This window comes from Podarcis muralis, chromosome 11 (genome assembly GCF_964188315.1).
Source record: "Podarcis muralis chromosome 11, rPodMur119.hap1.1, whole genome shotgun sequence".
Classification (NCBI taxonomy): Eukaryota; Metazoa; Chordata; class Lepidosauria; order Squamata; family Lacertidae; genus Podarcis; species Podarcis muralis.
The window spans coordinates 49923367-49942020 of NC_135665.1; the positions used below are offsets into that span (position 1 = coordinate 49923367).

Sequence of the window (18654 nt, forward strand, 5' to 3'; positions counted from 1 at the left end):
TTGTGATTCCCAAAACTGATTCTGATAGTGCAGGGAGGACATAGCCTAAAATGGAATACTTGAGTCTAGGCCACCACCATCACCCTGAGTAGAACATACCTCACACTGTGATGTCTTGACATTTTACATTTCCTCACTCTCACCCTCAGCAGTCAATGATATGGAGCTGAGAATAGGGGACCACTCAATTGCTGTGATGTCCATGATGCCAGGTAAGCTCCAATACAGAAGAAAACAAAGGGACTAGACCACCATCATCTTCTGTGGAGCTGCTTTTTATCATTGCCTCAGTCACTATTTTCCAGGCTGCAATCTCAAGGACACTTATTTGAAAAATAAGTTCCTTTCAAATAAACAGGTCGTCAGAGCAATTGTCAATACTACTGACCTGGGTCTGTTGCGTTTGCTTCCTTGTATTTACTAATGAATTTGCAATGCATTTCCCAGGCAAATAAGACACAAATAATTTCCAGAATGGGAAGGGGGAAAACCAATGAGTAAAAAATTCTCTACAGAGAGAGAGAGAAAGAGCGCAGGCAGATGTACACATAAATCATAAAGTAGTAAGTAGGGTTTTTTTATGTTGACATCAAACCTTGACATCACATGTGGCCAAGGATGCTGTAGCAACTGCAACTGCGTTGTCAAGGAAACAGCCCTGTGCTAAGCAGGCAAGACCAATGAGGATTAAGCATTGCTAGATTCTAGCTAAGCCTCAGTGACCTTATCAGAGCACAACACAATCTATCTGATATATACTATGCAGGTATTCCTCTGGAAGGTGGAAGCTATCTGCAAACTAGACAAACAACCTTGTGCTGTGTACTTAACTGAAATGTTGAAGGTGGATTATTCAAACAGTTGACTCGTTTCCCAGCTGAGATGGACACTTTCTGTAAGTAAGACAAGTGTTATGAATGACCGGTTATTGTTAAGAAAATTAAAGGTGCGGTAATGGGTGATGACTGAAAATGTTATTTAGGAAAGTCTTGGCAGAGTTGTTGTTTTTAGAATGCAAGTTTTTGAGAACTTTGTGAAGCAGTTGTGATAAACTTAGGATGAACCAGCGCCTCCCAGCCAGAGAGAGCCAGCAATGTTTTCAGGCATGGAATCCGAAAACAGTCAAGTCAGAACAGGAAAGCATAGAAGAGCGCAGAAAGGCAGCTGAGTCAACTAGCCTCACTTTTCCTTTAAGTAAGCAGTTCATTCTTAAATATTGACTGGTGTTTTGCATTTGCGGTGCTGAAATAATAAGCTTACACCCCACTGGGTGACACAAGTTTATTTTACCAGGAGATTGACAGGTCGTTTTTGGAGAAAAGGCACTGATATACAGTACCAAACTCAGCCATTGCACCCTAATATGCACAAAAGAGAATATCGTGTTGGAGGGGTGGTTGTGGAAAGATATGCAGAGAAGTATTTTTGGTATTGAAATAACGACACAGTGCACAAGCACTGACTTTGCCTGCCTTTACTCTTTGGCTTTCTTTCTTGTTTCAAATGCTCCCTTGCGACGCAACATGCCTGGTATGCCTAAGAGTATCACAGAGGCATCTGTAACTCTGCAGATTATGAACTCTCAGTCTTTGTCCACTCTCGTGTGTTTATATCTGGGAGAAGCAGCAATTCATCTGGACATAAAACCCAAACATACTTTTATAGGCTGCATGATCCTCCAAGAATGTTAGCGCTTAGCTATTCGTAATTTGCTTAATACAGAGGGTGGAAGGGATTGGCTGAAAGCCAGTAGGGAAACTATAATCAGCCACACTCTAGTTGCTTACGATGTGAGCATGCTTAGCACAATCCAGCCAAAGTTAAGCGCTTTCAAGTCTGGAAGAGTTAAGCTGCAATCCACTAACCCGGGAGGAAGCACTGTTAAACTCCATTGACAGCTGATGTGATTGGAAAATGCTAGAGATTGGTTGGGTCGTATCCATAGTGATACTGCTTATTGATTCCTCTTCTGTTAAATTTAATTAAAGCTAAAAATGTCCTTGTACCAATGATCAGGGTACAAAAGAAATATTAATTGGTAAAAAAAAGTAAATATGAATTTGGTGGGGTGGGAAAAGAAAAGAGTACAATCCTAGCGAAAGAATTCTAGAATGGAAGAAAAGGATCTTGTTAAAAAACATTGGGGTGTGGAAAGCTTGGCATGTGCTTTGAAAAATCAGTCTTGAAATATGAACTCACACATATAGCTCTGCAAGGCGTTTCCCAACAACTCTCAGTACCCTTCAGAAACTACAGTTCCCAGAATTCTTTGGGGGAAGCAATGACTGTTTAAAGCAGTCTCATAGTTCTTTAAATGGTGTAAATGAGATTATAATGGTACGTATTGCTTTTATTGCAATTATTTGTATGGTATGATAGATTTTATATATGTTTATGGGGACACAGGTGGCGCTGTGGGTTAAACCACAGAGCCTAGGATTTGCCAATCAGAAGGTCGGCGGTTCGAATCCCCACGACGGGGTGAGCTCCCGTTGCTCGGTCCCTGCTCCTGCCAACCTAGCAGTTCGAAAGCACGTCAAAGTGCAAGTAGATAAATAGGTACCGCTCCAGCGGGAAGGTAAACGGCGTTTCCGTGCGCTGCTCTGGTTCGCCAGAAATGGCTTAGTCATGCTGGCCACATGACCCGGAAGCTGTACGCCGGCTCCCTCGGCCAATAAAGCAAGATGAACGCCGCAACCCCAGAGTTGGTCACAACTGGACCTAATGGTCAGGGGTTCCTTTACCTTTATATATGTTTATAGTTTTACTTCTAACAGTGCCTAATTGTTTGGTTTTTAAAATTATTGCTTTTTCTATGTTGTTAGTGCTTTGCATTTTTATGTTAGCTTCCTTGAGACCTGTCAGGGTAAATGATGGGGTACAAATAAATATATCATAATACAGTGGTACCTCGGGTTACAGACACTTCAGGTTACAGATGCTTCAGGTTACAGACTCCGCTAACCCAGAATAGTACCTCGGGTTAAGAACTTTGCTTCAGGATGAGAACAGAAATCGCGTGGCGGCAGCAGGAGGCCCCATTAGCTAAAGTGGTACCTCAGGTTAAGAACAGTTTCAGGTTAAGAACAGACCTCCAGAACAAATTAAGTTCTTAACCCAAGGTACCACTGTAATGATTATAATAATAAATGTGGTGTTTTTAAGAGAAACAAGCTTCTGCATGGTTCCTTCTGTTTTTAATTCCAGATCATTTTCCACATTACAAGTTCACGACCTCCTGATATCTGGGTTTTTTGGCTGTGTGCCTAATGCACATTAACTAGCTCTAACTCCCTGGCACGGTGGATCTTGTTAGCTTACTTCAATCATTCTGAATCCCAGTTGCAGTATGTAAAACTCACAATCCCTCCCAGCAGAACATGCTACTCTCATAATTTTTCTTTACCCACACGGCTCTTGCCACATAATAAACACATCCTTCCTGTCCCTCATTTTATTATTTGTTTTATTTATTTAAGCTATTTACAAGGTGGGGGGGCGTTTTTCAGGTAACCCCCTCCCAAAGGCTGCCTTCACATGGCAGTTTATCTCATTTCCCAAACTGTTTATTACTGCATTATATTCGAGTTTTCAACGTGACGTAAAATCAACTTCTGGCAATCTAGTGGAAGTTTAACGCTCATTTCCACATTAATTGCTTCCAGAAAAGAAAAGGAAAAAAAACACCAGTTTGTAACCCCATTATCCCAGAACATTATGGGAGTAAAGTGATGAAATTTTGAGGTGGTGCCCTTTCCTTTTGCTTGCTTGGGTGACTCATGGGGGGAACAGAAGCACAAGGGTGGGGGGGGGGACTTGTGATGCTATCCAATGGCGTTTGTTGTTCTGTCATACCAAGCCCACTGTTGTCGGTGAAATTTAGCACAAGATGCTGGTGAAATTTGGCACAATACAGTGGTACCTCTGGTGGCGAACGGGATCCGTTCTGGAGCCCCGTTCGCAACATGAGTAAAACGCAACCCGCGTCTGCGCGGGTCGCGATTTGCCGCTTCTGCGCCTGACGTCATTTTGCGCGTCTGCGCATGCGCAAGCGGTGAAACCTGGAAGTAACCCTTTCTGGTACTTCCGGGTCACAACCTGAAAACGCGCAACCTGAAGCAAACATAACAAGAGGTATGACTGTATGTTAGTGTATCAGTCAAAAAGCCACAGTTTAACACAAACTGGATTTATTTTAATCAAATTCATACAGGCGAGTCCCATTTACGTGAGGGTTAGGTTCCCGGGTCCCGCATGTATGTGTGAATTCGCGTATAGTGGAAACACCATTGGGTTCATTGGCCAGTGGGATTTCCCGGATACCCACCCCCTTTCCACCCTTTTTTTATTTTATTTGTCAAGCACATAAAGCTGAATGTGCACAAGTTGAACCCATGTAAGGAGGGGGATGGGAGGATGCCTGTAGTATTATTATAAAAGAACATGTAAAGACACAAGCTCTGGGACTCTTAACACAATTTGAAAATTTATTAAGCACAGTGGATGATTGTGTGTGGGGGGGAATTAGTTTCTAAATTGTATTAATGTAACTTATGGATCTATGGAACCCCTTAAAAAGATATAGGAACTGTTGTTGTTGTTTAGTCATTTAGTTGTGTCCGACTCTTCGTGGCCCCATGGACCAGAGCATGCCAGGCACTCCTGTCTTCCACTGCTTCCCGCAGTTTGGTCAGACTCATGTTGGTAGCTTCGAGAACACTGTCCAGCCATCTCGTCCTCTGTCGTCCCCTTCTCCTTGTGCCCTCAATGTTTCCCAACACCAGAGTCTTTTCCAGGGAGTCTTCTCTTCTCATGAGGTGGCCAAAGTATTGGAGCCTCAGCTTCACGATCTGTCTGTCCAGTGAGCACTCAGGCCTGATTTCCTTAAGAATGGTTAGGTTTGATCTTCTTGCAGTCCATAAGACACTCAAGAGTCTCCTCCAGCACCATAATTCAAAAGAATCAATTCTTCGGCGATCAGCCTTCTTTATGGTTGTTTTTGTCCATGGAGTTTTCTTGGCAGGGATACTGGAGTGGCTTGCCGGTTCCTGCTGCAGGTGGATCATGTTTAGTCAAAATTCTCCACTATGACCTGTCCATCTTGGGTGGCCCTGCACAGCATAGCTCATAGCTTCTCTGAGTTATTCAAGCCCCTTCGCCACGACAAGGCAGTGAACCATGAAGGTATATTAGATATGCACAAATTCTTTCCAAGGACTGGAATGAAATTTGGAAATTGCAACCCTTAAAATCTGCTTCCAATGTTCTTAGGGAAAACTTATTAACATTATTACACAGATGGTACTGCACTCCTTTGCAAATGTCAAAAATGTTCTCTTCTAATCTATATCATCTAAATGCTGGGGGGGGGGTTGCAATAAAAGTGGGACATATTATCATTTATGGTGGAAATGTCAGTTGATGCAAGATTTTTGGGATTTAATTTCAACCGAAATGATTAAAAAATAACTAAAGAAACTATTGTTTGTTGTTCAAAATTAATGTTACTGAATATTTTTGATGATACCAATGTAAATGTCAAAAGAATTGGTCTACTCTTATATATGATCTTAGCAGCACAAATAGTAATTGCAACTCAATGGAAATCAGCCTAAAATCTTACATGGGATGCTTCGTATCACTTATTCTGGAATATAGCTATAATGGAGAAAATCACATATAATTTGAGATTTTGATAAGGACTAGCCTCTCCAAACATTTTTAATATGATTTGGCATTCCTTTATGACATATACAGTGGAACCATAGACAACCCTTGTCACAAGACTGACAAATCTAGAGCTATACTTGCCAATCTTATAAAGTTGACAGTCTATACTTGGACATTGTTATTTTAATTCCTCTGCAACTACTCATTCAACGTGCCTGTTTTATAGTTTTGTTTCTTATCTTTTAATGTTTGTCTGTTGTTATAGTTGTGTTCTCCATTTTATATACATTATAAAATGGTTAAAACAAAAAAGCCACTGCAGTGCGAAAGGAACATTAGAAAATGAGACAGAGGCACTAGCCTTACAATCAGGAATATGAATGCAGTATTTCCCAATATGCACCCAAACTGTGTAAGAGCTGGAAAAAGGATTGCGGAAGGCAAGGAGTGAGATGCTGATACGTGGATGGTAATCAGCTTAGTTGATTGTCCATACTTCAAAAAGAGTCCAAAACAGCTTCAGTTTAATCAGCATGAGCACCGTCAGGCAAGTCCCCCGTGATAGGCAGTAAGCTGCATTTAGTTAATTTTAAGTGGTGTGCTAGGTGCTGTACAGAGCTTAGAAACAGCAGACTTGATGTCTGCAGTATAGATGTTACCAAGCCATCTATTTTTAGATTCTGGCTGTCTGGCTGTAGTCCAGGGTCATTTGTATTTACAGGCTAAACCCTCTTTCAAAAGATTTGCATAGGAAAACAGGTTGCGTGTTTAAGTCAGCGCACAGTTTTAAAAACCAACAACCGCCCCGTGCTAAATAGGTTTTGCCTAGTGAACTGAGGTTCACTGGTTACACTTGAAAGTTTATGCTTGATATCTGCATTTCAGGTTGTGATAGGGAGTTTTCAGATGCTTGGAAACTCTCTGAACGGTGATGCTGACAGGCTGATCTTTATTAAACCAGAAGGGTCCCCATCTTGTTTTGTTGATGGTAGAAAAGCAATAGGCTATTGTTGTCTGTTTTTGATAGAAGACCTTTGAGCATCTGCAGTGCTGGCATATCCTGTGGGCACAAACCGCCTAAAATCATATTAAGCAGAGAGTCTCATCTGCTTTCTGTAATTGCATGAAATGTTTCCCCCTTTTTGCATATTTAAAGTGCCCACGATTCCCAAGAAAATTATGTTTGTAGCTGCTCATTAAGTCTGGCATGGACTCTGATGCATGTTTTCTCCTCTACATGGTTCTTCTGCATTTGGACTGAGATCCTAAGTATATTCGTTTGGCAGTACATTCCATGTGAAAGCAAAACGGTTCCAAAATAAATGTGTTTGGGGTCAGAGTGCCAGAACGACCTGCCTTTCTTTTTATTTGAGACCTCAGATCCCAGAGATTTGAAAATTAATTTTGGCACTTTTTAACTGTTACAAATAACACTTTTTTGTGACTTTTTCCCCCCATTAGAGATGTGCAAAATGTTCACCCATGAAAATTCAGAGGTGAAGAAGGAGTTTCAAATGATAGAAAACCTTTCTAGCATCCTGTCATTTTAAAAAAGCTCTTTACCATTTGTTTGCCGCTGCTTACAGTGGTACCTCGCAAGACGAATGCCTCGCAAGACAAAAAACTCGCTAGACGAAAGGGTTTTTGGTTTTTTGAGCTGCTTCGCAAGACGATTTTCCCTATGGGCTTGCTTCGCAAGACGGAAACGTCTTGCAAGTTTGTTTCCTTTTTCTTAACACCGTTAATACAGTTGCGACTTGACTTCGAGGAGCAACTCATAGCACGCGGTGTGGTAGCCTTTTTTGAGGTTTTTGAAGACTTTGGTGATTTTTGAAGCTTTTCCAAAACTTTCCCGACACCGTGCTTCGCAAGACGAAAAAAATCGCAAGACGACAAAACTCGCGGAACGAATTAATTTCGTCTTGCGAGGCACCACTGTATTTCCCTGCTCTGTATACTGAAGCATATTGGACTCCACTTGTAGGAAGACACTGTCTAATACAGATAAATGCTGGAGGTGTAATGTTGAGAATTAGTATTTTTTATACATTTAAAAATCTTTTTCTTTTCCCAGTTCTCCTTTATCCCCTTACTTCTTCCTTTCCTTTGTCAAATTAGCCAGTAAAAAAAACCAAATGAAGTGGTGGGGGCTAAGCCTATACCACTCCTCCAATGGGGACCCCACAAAGGGTACCCCTATTTGATGTAGGGCAGACATGTCCAAGACATGGATCGCAACCGACTCGTCAATCCTGGGAGTGATATTGGTCACTCTGCATTGCGCTCTCGGGAGTTAGAGCTCCAGCGGTGGAGTGAGGGGGACTTGCTGAAGGGGGGGAAGGCGGGAAATGAAAAGCTCTGTGCCTGCCCACCCACTAGTTGAAATGCAAAGAAAGGAATGAGAAAGGAGCCCCCCCCCAAACAGTGAGGAAGGCAAAGAACAAAGCACATGAGGGGGAAACCCCTTAGCGCTCCATGAGCTTGAGCAAGGGAAAGGCTTTAACACCACAAGGCTTTAAAGCTGTGATTTATATATGTATACCTGAAGGAGCGTCTCCACCCCCATCATTCAGCCTGGACACTGAGATCCAGCGCTGAGGGCCTTCTGGCGGTTCCCTCCCTGTGAGAAGTGAGGTTACAGGGAACCCGACAGAGGGCCTTCTCGTTAGTGGCGCCCTCCCTGTGGAACGCCCTCCCTTCAGATGTGAAGGAAATAAGCAGCTATCTTTTCTTTAAATGACATCTGAAGGCAGCCCTGTTCAGGGAAGTTTTTAATATTTAGTATTTTAATATTTAGGGATGCGGGTGGCGCTGTGGGTAAAAGCCTCAGCGCCTAGGACTTGCCGATCGAAAGGTCGGCGGTTCGAATCCCCGTGGCGGGGTGCGCTCCCGTCGCTTGGTCCCAGCGCCTGCCAACCTAGCAGTTGAAAGCACCCCCGGGTGCAAGTAGATAAATAGGGACCGCTTACTAGCGGGAAGGTAAACGGCGTTTCCGTGTGCGGCTCTGGCTCGCCAGATGCAGCTTGTCACGCTGGCCACATGACCCGGAAGTGTCTGCGGACAGCGCTGGCTCCCGGCCTATAGAGTGAGATGAGCGCACAACGCTAGAGTCTGTCAGGACTGGCCCGTACGGGCAGGGGTACCTTTACCTTTTATTTTAATATTTAGTATTTTAATATTTAGTATTTTAATATTTAATATTTAATTTTAACACTTGATTGGGAGCCACCCAGAGTGGCTGGGGAAACTCAGATGGGTGGGGTATAAATAATAAGTTGTTGTTGTTGTTGTTGTTGTTGTTAAAAGCAACAGTAGGAGAAAGTTGTAGATCACAGCCTACTCGAAGTTGGACATGCCTGATGTGGGTCATAGGCCACTCCCTGCAAGATGTGGTTTACCCTTAGATACACTTCCAGCAGACAGGCTGGAGTGGAATAGCAATGGCTTAACCCAGTGCCTACGCCAAACTGTTCACTACTTTAACCAGTAATAGTTGTGCCCCAATAGGCTGTTGTCCAGCGTGTGCATATTCATTTCTCCAGGGAACTGTGGGGTCATAGGGCCTTGGCATGCAACTGAACTTGGGAAAATTAGAAAGTGGGAGAAATGGAAACTAATGCATTTGCTCACCCCTACATGCAAAAAGACCTCATTCTTAAAGTCTGACCAACTCAAGAACCAGTTTGAAAAACTGGTAGAAGCGGGGATTGATTTTCTGCACTCCTGGTTAAAAAGCTCATGAGAGTTGCAGTGCTCATCTCCAGCATCAAACCCTTAAAAAACATGTATTGAAGCTGCAGCTGCTTCAATGAGCTTCTTCCAGCTTCATTTTCAGAACCACCAGAGACCATTGAGGATTCCCAGAATGACTCCTGCTGATTTGCACAAGTATAAATGAGATGAGAATTGAGACCTCTTATTTTGCAAGCCCAGAAAATAGAAGGAGCCATAAATTGCTTGTATTGTACTGGGAAGATTGTGAAAAGTATGCCTCTCAGATTTCATGTTCAATCCATTTTTGACTTTGAAGAACTTCTTTTGTGCTCCTCCTCCTGTTTTTTCTTCTGCTGCTGAAGATTATAGATGAGGCACATTTAAGGGCTCCAGTGTATAGAGCTGCTGCCAAACCACTGCTGCTTTTGATATATAGATGTGCTGATCTTAGATCCCTCAAGCATTATGTCTGTCTTCTGTACCATTCTTGTGTATGAAGGATGGGATTTCTTGGCACTGTTGACAGTGTGGTATAGATTAGTCTCCTGGGTAATTGCTTTTAAATTGCAACTCAGATGTGTATATCTTTCAGTGCTTTTGTTCAAGATCTAAAAGGGGGGGGGGCACACATTTGCCTTCTGTACACAGCTATTGGCAAGGCCCTAACACAAGACCCACAAATAGCCAATATTCTGGGGAATTGGTAGGAATGTATGGATGTGGAAATAGCCCTGTTGCGTCTGGAAGCATCAATTCTTTCTTTCTCCAAGCGGAATGTTCTGTACAGCAAGGGTGGCCTTTACCATGAATTAGGAAAAAACTACACAGTATGTCAGCAGCATAGAACATTGGCTAGGAAAATGTGTCGTGCAATGAGAGTTGCGGAATGGGTGCTTTATTGGGGTTTAGAATTAATAATAATAAATATGGTTCTTAAAATAGCTTGTTCCCATAGTTATGTCACTGTGTTGCCGAAAGGTTTTTTGTGCCCCCTTGTCCCCTGTACAGTGTTTGTTTCTTTCTATCTATATCTATATCTATATATCTATTATCTATCATCTATCTATCTATCATCTATCTATCTATCATCTATCTATATCTATCTATCATCTATCTATCTATCTATATCTATCTATCTATCTATCTATCTATCTATCTATCTATCTATCTATCTATCTATCATCTATATCTATCTATCTATCTATCTATCTATCTATCTATCTATCTATCTATCTCTATCTATCATCTATCTATCTATCTATCTATCTATCTATCTATCTATCTAATCTATATCTATCTATCTATCTATCTATCTATCTATCATCATCTATCTATCTATCATCTATCATCTATCATCTATCATCTATCTATCTATCATCTATCTATCTATCTATCTATCTATCTATCTATCTATCTATCTATGGACCACTCTAGTAGATACTCTGCTGTGATTCAGTGGTTTTCAATGCCATCTAAGCCAGTGTCCATCAACACATTTTGTACACCAGATTTCATAAGTCGATTATGCATTGTGCAAAGAAAGTGCCAAACTTCCTTTCTTCATCCTGAACCTCTCACCGACTAACCTGATAGGGTAACCCCCAAGTTCTAGAATTTTAAGAAGAGGAGGGAAAACAAAGCTTAATAAATAATAATAATAATAATAATAATAATAATAATAATAATAATAATAATTTTATAGCCCTGCCCATCTGGCTGAGTTTCCCCAGCCACTCTGGGCGGCTCCCAATCAAGTGTTAAAAACAACACAGTATTAAATATTAAAATTTTCCCTAAACAGGGCTTTTAAAAATAGGATAGCTGCTTATTTCCTTGACATCTGATGGGAGGGTGTTCCACAGGGTGGGCGCCACTACCCGAGAAGGCACTCTGTCTGGTTCCCTGTAACCTCACTTCTTGCAATGAGGGAACCGCCAGAAGGCCCTTGGTGCTGGATCTCAGTGCCCGGGCTGAACAATCGGAGTTGAGACGCTCCTCCATCTTTTTCACTCCAGCGTTTCTTTTGTGAGGGAGATCAGTTGTGTGATGAATTTTAATGGGTAGGAGAGGGCATATTAACTGCAATTTATTTCTCTGGGCACCCACGTATGTGGGTGCAGGAGAGTTTCAAAATCGCATCCTTGGCAGCTAAATTAAAAGCATAGGAATTGGGCTATAAAATCTTGTTTTGAGCAAGTCCAGTTATGAAGTAAGCTCGCTTCCTTCTTCCTGCCCTGCTTAAAAAAGAATCAGGCAACAACTTGTAAGTTTTAAACTAAGAGTTGCTTACTTTATAATCATGTATTGGTTCACAGCAATTGCAGCAGTAAAAACTATGCGGGCAAAATACTTATACTGTAAATGTAAGTACCTAAAGCATGTACATAAAGCTGGAGCAAGTGGATGCATGTCTGCATCCAATGCTGGTGAAAGGAAGAGAGGAAGAAGCAGGAAATAATATATGCCTCTTCCTCTCTAGGAGACGAGGGGAAATGACATCACACTGAGCCCTCTCTACCAATTGTATTTCTATGGTCTGAGTATCTGCCTGTCAGCAACACAGCCCTGAGAACTTAGCCCATTCTTGTGCTAACTAGCAAGAAAATGCATTTGTTAGGTTTGGCTGCTAATCTCCCACATAAGGCTCGTCATATGGCTGAAGATATGGGGAGAAACAGGAAGTAGAAATGCCCTGCACTTCCTGTTTCTTGTGCTCTGAAGTGAATTTTTCACATATAATATAACTTATAAAATATGTGATTTTCACAAAAACATGAGACCTCTTAGGATTTTAGAGACTTTAGAGGTCAGGGTTGCCAGAGTGGCATCCCATGGCCCCCTAATTCTTGATACCCAGAAAGTTCAGAGTTTGTGTCAATATCCCTTGCATCCCTGCATTCATTGTCTGTCTGTGCAAATGGAGGGGAGGATCTGCAGCACTTTTCTCCTTCGCTCCATGCAGTGTGGGTGGCATGTAACTCACCTATTACACCAGATCTGGCCCAAAATATTTTGCTGCTTCAGGCAGAGCAACAAATGACTGACACACACACACACACACACACACACACACACACACACACACACACACACCGTCTGCAAGTCATGGTGCATAGTATCCTAAGTCATCCTAGTTACTTTGGCAGCTGAGGTAGAAAAATCCCTTTGCATCTCCCTGTTTGCAGTGAATTAAATAATACCCATCAATTTGCTACATTTTGATCTCACCATAAATCAGCTGCTTGGGGCAGCTGCCCCACTCTAGCCAGAGAGCAGTTGCTGGACTGGAGTGTTGAGTGCTTTCATCCTTGGTGTTGAAATTGTTACTTTGAACGCACTTCTCATCTGAAAGAGCGAATTCATAAATACCGGAGAAAGAGGTTCAGGTTGATGAGGAAGATTTGGAAGGCTGCATGACAACGTCTCTGGAATGGCTTTTCATTAACAATATATGCCCAATTACATCCAAAGAGCTCTCCTCAAACGGAACGCATAATTGCACACGCTGGCTAAATAATGCATGATGGCTTACCATAATGAAGAACCCATCATTTCTTTTCTACATCTTTGGAGGGTCTGTAATTAAGCTGGCCTGCCAAACATTTCCATCTTTGCACCTTTCAAAGAAAATTATATATGCAATGCTCAATAGGGAAATTGTGACATATGTAAAATAAAAATAAAAATCAGCCCTTTAATAGAAAGTGAAAGTTGGTCCCCCTGTTCTAAAGGAACTGAATTGTATGAATGTTTTCCAAATGCAAAACAGAATAAAGCACAGTCGTTCATGTTGTTATTATATATGTCATATTTAGCACTTTAATTCTCCTTCTGCCGTGTCATTTTTTCACAGCTATATTACCTGTTATATTTGATCCTGCTGATCTTTCTTAAAAACTTCCCTAAAATGTCTGTCAAGAGCTGAAGGAAATGGCAACTGCAAAATCATTAAATGACTGTGATGTGTAGCCACTCTCTGTAACGGCATAGTGTTTTTAGTTACCGAAATATTTCTGTGCACTCCACCTGGGCTGTTCAGGTTGCGAACTCCCACTCAAAACAGAAGGTGCCTTGTGGTGGTATAAAGCTGGTGTCCCACAACAAATGTCTGAGGAAACATTTACAGTAGATATCAAAGAAACAGTCATGGGCACTACAAAAAAGAAGTAAGCTCTGCAGTGCTTCCAACCACCCCTCAAAACACCTCACACACACACAAAAGGGGAAAAAGGCAGGCAAAATAAACAAATCAGACAACTTGAACCATAAACAAGCAACCTCCCCCAAACCCTCTAGAAATGTACCCCCCCTTTCTTCTTCCTCTTCTTCTTCTTCTTCTTCTTCTTCTTCTTCTTCTTCTTCTTCTTCTTCTTGGTATTGGACATTAGCACCACATTCTCCCATACCGTTTTGGAGAGGCTAACCTCCCCAAGTCCGGACAAAAAATAGTTAATGTAACCTTACATTGGGGAGAGCCAACAAGCAGGCTTGACACCAACAACTCCCCTCAGTTCCAGTGAGTAGGGCCAATGGTCAGAGATGCTGGGAGTTCTGATCAACAACATCGGGAGAGCCCCACATTGGCTGTCCCTGATATGCATGTGAATAACCATTTCACAATCTACCAATGGAATTAGACATATCAAAATTATGTAACTCATTTCCCAGCGGCATTATGTAAGCCATTACATATAGACTGGCTCTCTCCTTGTTGCCCTTCTGCCAGCAGGTGAAGGGCTTCCTTGGGAACAAGCTTTTGGGAACTGACTGTTTTTAATGAAAGGGCTGGTGCCATGATGGATGAGCCATATGTTTTAATAGAACACATTTGTTGTTGTTTAGTCGTTTAGTAATGTCTGACTCTTCGTGATCCCATGGACCAGAGCACGTCAGGCACTCCTATCTTCCACTGCCTCCTGCAGTTTGGTCAAACGTATGCTGGTAGCTTTGAGAACACTATCCAACCATCTCATCCTCTGTCGTCCCCTTCTCCTTGTGCCCTCCATCTTTCCCGACATCAGGGTCTTTTCCAGGGAGTCTACTCTTCTTATGATGTGGCCAAAGTACTGGAGCCACAGCTTCAGGATCTGTCCTTCCAGTGAGCACTCAGGGCTGATTTCCTTCAGAATGAATAGGTTTGATCTTCTTGCAGTCCATGGGACTCTCAAGAATCTCCTCCAGCACCATAATTCAAAAGCGTCAATTCTTCAGCGATCAGCCTTCTTTATGGTCCAGCTCTCACTTCCATACATCACTACTGGGAAAACCATAGCTTTAACTATACGAACCTTTGTTGGCAAGGTGATGTCTCTGCTTTTTGCTCTCCCCCCCCCCCCCCCGCCAGCATAACCCCTCAAAAAAAAAAAAAAAAGGAAAGAAAGGAAATGTGCCTCTTTCTTTGACACACATCCTGATGAAAGCTTTGCTTTCCCTTTAAAAAATAAAATAAAAAACCAACTAAACCAATCTTTTGCTTCAAATGGGTGAGGTGGAGAGGGGTGTGCAGAAGACAAGCAGAGGTGTAGTTGGAGGGACAGACATTTCTGGCAGATGACAGGGTGAGTATCGTCTCCCTCTCCTTACACAGCATTGTAGAAGTGCATCAGTGAAAACACTCAACACACCGACATTCTGACTCAGAGCGGCTTCTGCCTACAAGTGTCCTCAGGGCCCTCGCTGTGAAGTGCACTCTGGCTTCAACATTTGCCGGAGGGCACTTCACAGCCCATGCTCAGGGGCAGTATATCTCTGAATAACAGAGGCTGTGGACAAACTAGAGTGGATGGCCATTGCCTGTGAAGTCATGCACCAAATGATGCCTTCCTCCTGTGCTAAGTTAAGTCCTGCTGCACCATTCAGATATCAATCCTTGTCTCTGCTGCCTGAAGCAGCTTGCTTCCCTTTGCTTCACAGTACAGCTGCTGCTCCTTCATGTTCCAGTTCAATGCTGTCAGCACTGACAGGGCTGAACATTAGCAGCCGTACATGGAAACTGAACCTGGGACCATTTGCATGCAAAATTTGTGCTATACCACTGACTGAGCTTTGACTGTGGATTTTGGGATTTTTTTCATGTACACTCGACGCTCAGGTTGCGAATGTGATCCGTGCGGGATGCATGTTCGCAACCCGCAGCGTTCACAACCTGCAGCAGTGCATCGGCGCATGCGCAGGTTGCGATTCGGCACTTCTCCGCATGCACAAAGAGCAATTTAGTGCTTCTGCGCATGCACGAAACCCGGAAGTAACCCATTCCAGTACTTCTGGGTTTCGGCGGGTCCGTAACCCGAAATAATAATAATAATAATAATAATAATAATAATAATAATAATAAATTTTATTTATATCCTGCCCTCCCCAGCCGAAGCCAGGCTCAGGGCGGCTAACAACAATAAACAGTACAACAGTACAACACAACACTCTAAAATCATTCATTATAAAATTAATTCAGAGCTCCGCGAAGATTGCCGAAGGAGGGAGTCAAGCTGTGCCCTGGCCAAAGGCCTGGTGGAACAGCTCTGTCTTGCAGGCCCTGTGGAAAGATGTCAAGTCATAGAATCATAGAATCATAGAGTTGGAATAGACCACAAGGGCCATCGAGTCCAACCCCCTGCCAAGCAGGAAACACCATCAGAGCACTCCTGACATATGGTTGTCAAGCCTCTCCTTAAAGACCTCCAAAGAAGGAGACTCCACCACACTCCTTGGCAGCAAATTCCACTGTCGAACAGCTCTTACTGTCAGGAAGTTCTTCCTAATGTTTAGGTGGAATCTTCTTTCTTGTAGTTTGGATCCATTGCTCCGTGTCCGCTTCTCTGGAGCAGCAGAAAACAACCTTTCTCCCTCCTCTATATGACATCCTTTTATATATTTGAACATGGCTATCATATCACCCCTTAACCTCCTCTTCTCCAGGCTAAACATGCCCAGCTCCCTTAGCCGTTCCTCATAAGGCATCGTTTCCAGGCCTTTGACCGCAACCTGAAGCGTCTGTAACCCGAGGTATGACTGTAGACTGACACAGCAGCCTTTGCTGGTTGTGAATCCAGATGCTGAAACAGGGGAGACAAAAAAATCTGAGGGATTGTGCAGTTATTTCATTGACACAGACTTTACTTACAGGTGGGCCAAATTTTCCATCATGTTAGTCATGTAGCCCTGCCCTTAAATGCAGGGTTTTGTGGGGTTTTGTTTTTGCAAATAACTAGAGAAAGGAGCCCGGTTCATATTATGACCAACAAATGGAGGGACGTGAGTCTTTACCAAATTGCCCCCTCAGCCTGTCATTGAAACAAAATGCACACCCCCCTTTTGGTAGTTCAAATGACCTGCTTAACTGCTTACCCCTATTCCTCATCCAACAACAACACGCCTTGGCAAATGTATGTAAAGGTGTAACTATAAATCCTACTTGTCTTTGTGCAACAATCAAGATCCAACACTCAGATACAAAGTGTTTCTTAGCTAGGCCAAATGAGAAAACATGTAACTATCTGTACTGCAAAATGATCCTTTGCTACAAAGCGCTTCCCCAGAGAACAGGTGTTTATCTAGAGATTATTAAAGAATTAAATGTAAGATCAGTGGATAAGGCAAAATCAGTTACCGTACCCTTTCAGCACTCTGCAATTTTAGATACTCCCAAATGGTGTGAACCAAATCGGAAAATTTACATACAGAGTTAGATCCACGAAAGGGGCTTGGCAAAATTAGGACTGAGGCTAAACCAAGACAGAAGTAGGTCATGGAAAATACACGTGAGCAAGTCAAGGAGCAGAGAAGTGCATGCAGAGGCTGCAGGAGGCCCAGAGACAAACAAGATTAGGATCGGGAATTTGCAAAATATCGAAGACTTAAGGTGTAGCAGGGTAAACAGATGCCAAGATCCAAGGACAGTAAGAACAAGGAGACCCAGGAATAGGAACAGGGGAGACATCTGATTTAAAAGCAAAGCTACCCGACCCATGGGACGCGGGTTAAACCACAGAGCCTAGGACTTGCCGATCAGAAGATCGGCGGTTCAAATCCCTGTGATGGGGTGAGCTCCCATTGCTCGGTCCCTGCTCCTGCCAACCTAGCAGTTCGAAAGCACGTCAGAGTGCAAGTAGATAAATAGGTACCACCCCAGTGGGAAGGTAAACGGCGTTTCCGTGTGCTGCTCTGGTTCGCCAGAAGAGGCTTAGTCATGCTGGCCACATGACCCGGAAGCTGTACGCTGGCTCCCTTGGCCAATAAAGCGAGATGAACGCTGCAACCCCAGAGTCGGTCACGACTGGACCTAATGGTCAGGGGTCCCTTTACCTTTACCTTACCCGACCCACACTATCTGAAACAATATGCGAACCAAAGTACAGCCACCCAAACTTTGCACAGTGCTCCAAACTTTGCAATGCCGTTCTCCTGCCAAGCAATGTCTTGCAAAAATGCATGCACTAGGCTGAAGTCTGCATCCCAAGGCAGGTATGTGTGAAAATAACATACAGGAAATGCAGTACAGTATAGTCAGAAAAATATGTGTTGCGAAGTGTGCATATAGGGCAGAATAGCAGGCCAAAGGCTCTGCTAAGAAATCTGACCCACTTTGGTTTCATTGAGTTTCACACACCTAGTAGGCTAGCTCTTGCAGGTAAGGGTGTGTGTGTGTGGAGTTTCATAAGCAGGTCATCCAGGAGTCCTGGGAATCCTTGAATTTGTTTGGTACCATCTGTGGTTTAGCAGCTTCCAGCAGGGTCAAACTCTTCCTGTTCCCTTCCAACAACCACCCCTCATAACGTTAACGCTGTTCCAACATTATTGGCAGGGCTGTGCTCAGAAAATCCACATAATTTCATGGGCGTCCACACGTGCTTCAGGAATCCATGTAAAAACTTGTTCCACAGATAGCTTTACTCCTCAGTTACCGACACAGCATGCGAAGCCTGAGGAGCTGTAATGTTTATGAATGTACTGTCACTCTCACTCTTACATAACCTGAAATTGGCGTTGATCGTTGTTTTAATCCCTTTACCTCTCCCATTTGCAAGCTGTGCTTCATCATTCTTTGCTTAACCAAATTTAATATTTACGTATTCCTTGGTGAAATCTAATAAGCATGCAGGAATAAAGTGACGTTTTAGGGTCACTTCTGGTTTTGGGGCCATGCGTGAATGTGTGATTGCGCATCAAACGGACACCGTGTATCAGTCGTTGCCTGTATACAAGTATTTATCGTGGAAGATCAGCTGTTTACCTTGCATTGATTCTGATCGGGGGTTTTTTTTGGTGGGGGGT

General features: G+C 42.9%; 1 protein-coding gene across 1 annotated transcript in view; it reads left to right on the plus strand.

Annotated features, from left to right (window-relative positions):
- Positions 1–762: 762 nt before the first annotated feature.
- PRLR (prolactin receptor) overlaps positions 763–18654 on the plus strand; it is a 117419-nt gene continuing 99527 nt past the window's right edge. Inside the window, exon 1 of the mRNA XM_077936432.1 lies at positions 763–895. The gene's annotated coding sequence lies outside the window, so the exon portion shown is untranslated. The remainder of the gene's footprint in view (positions 896–18654) is intronic.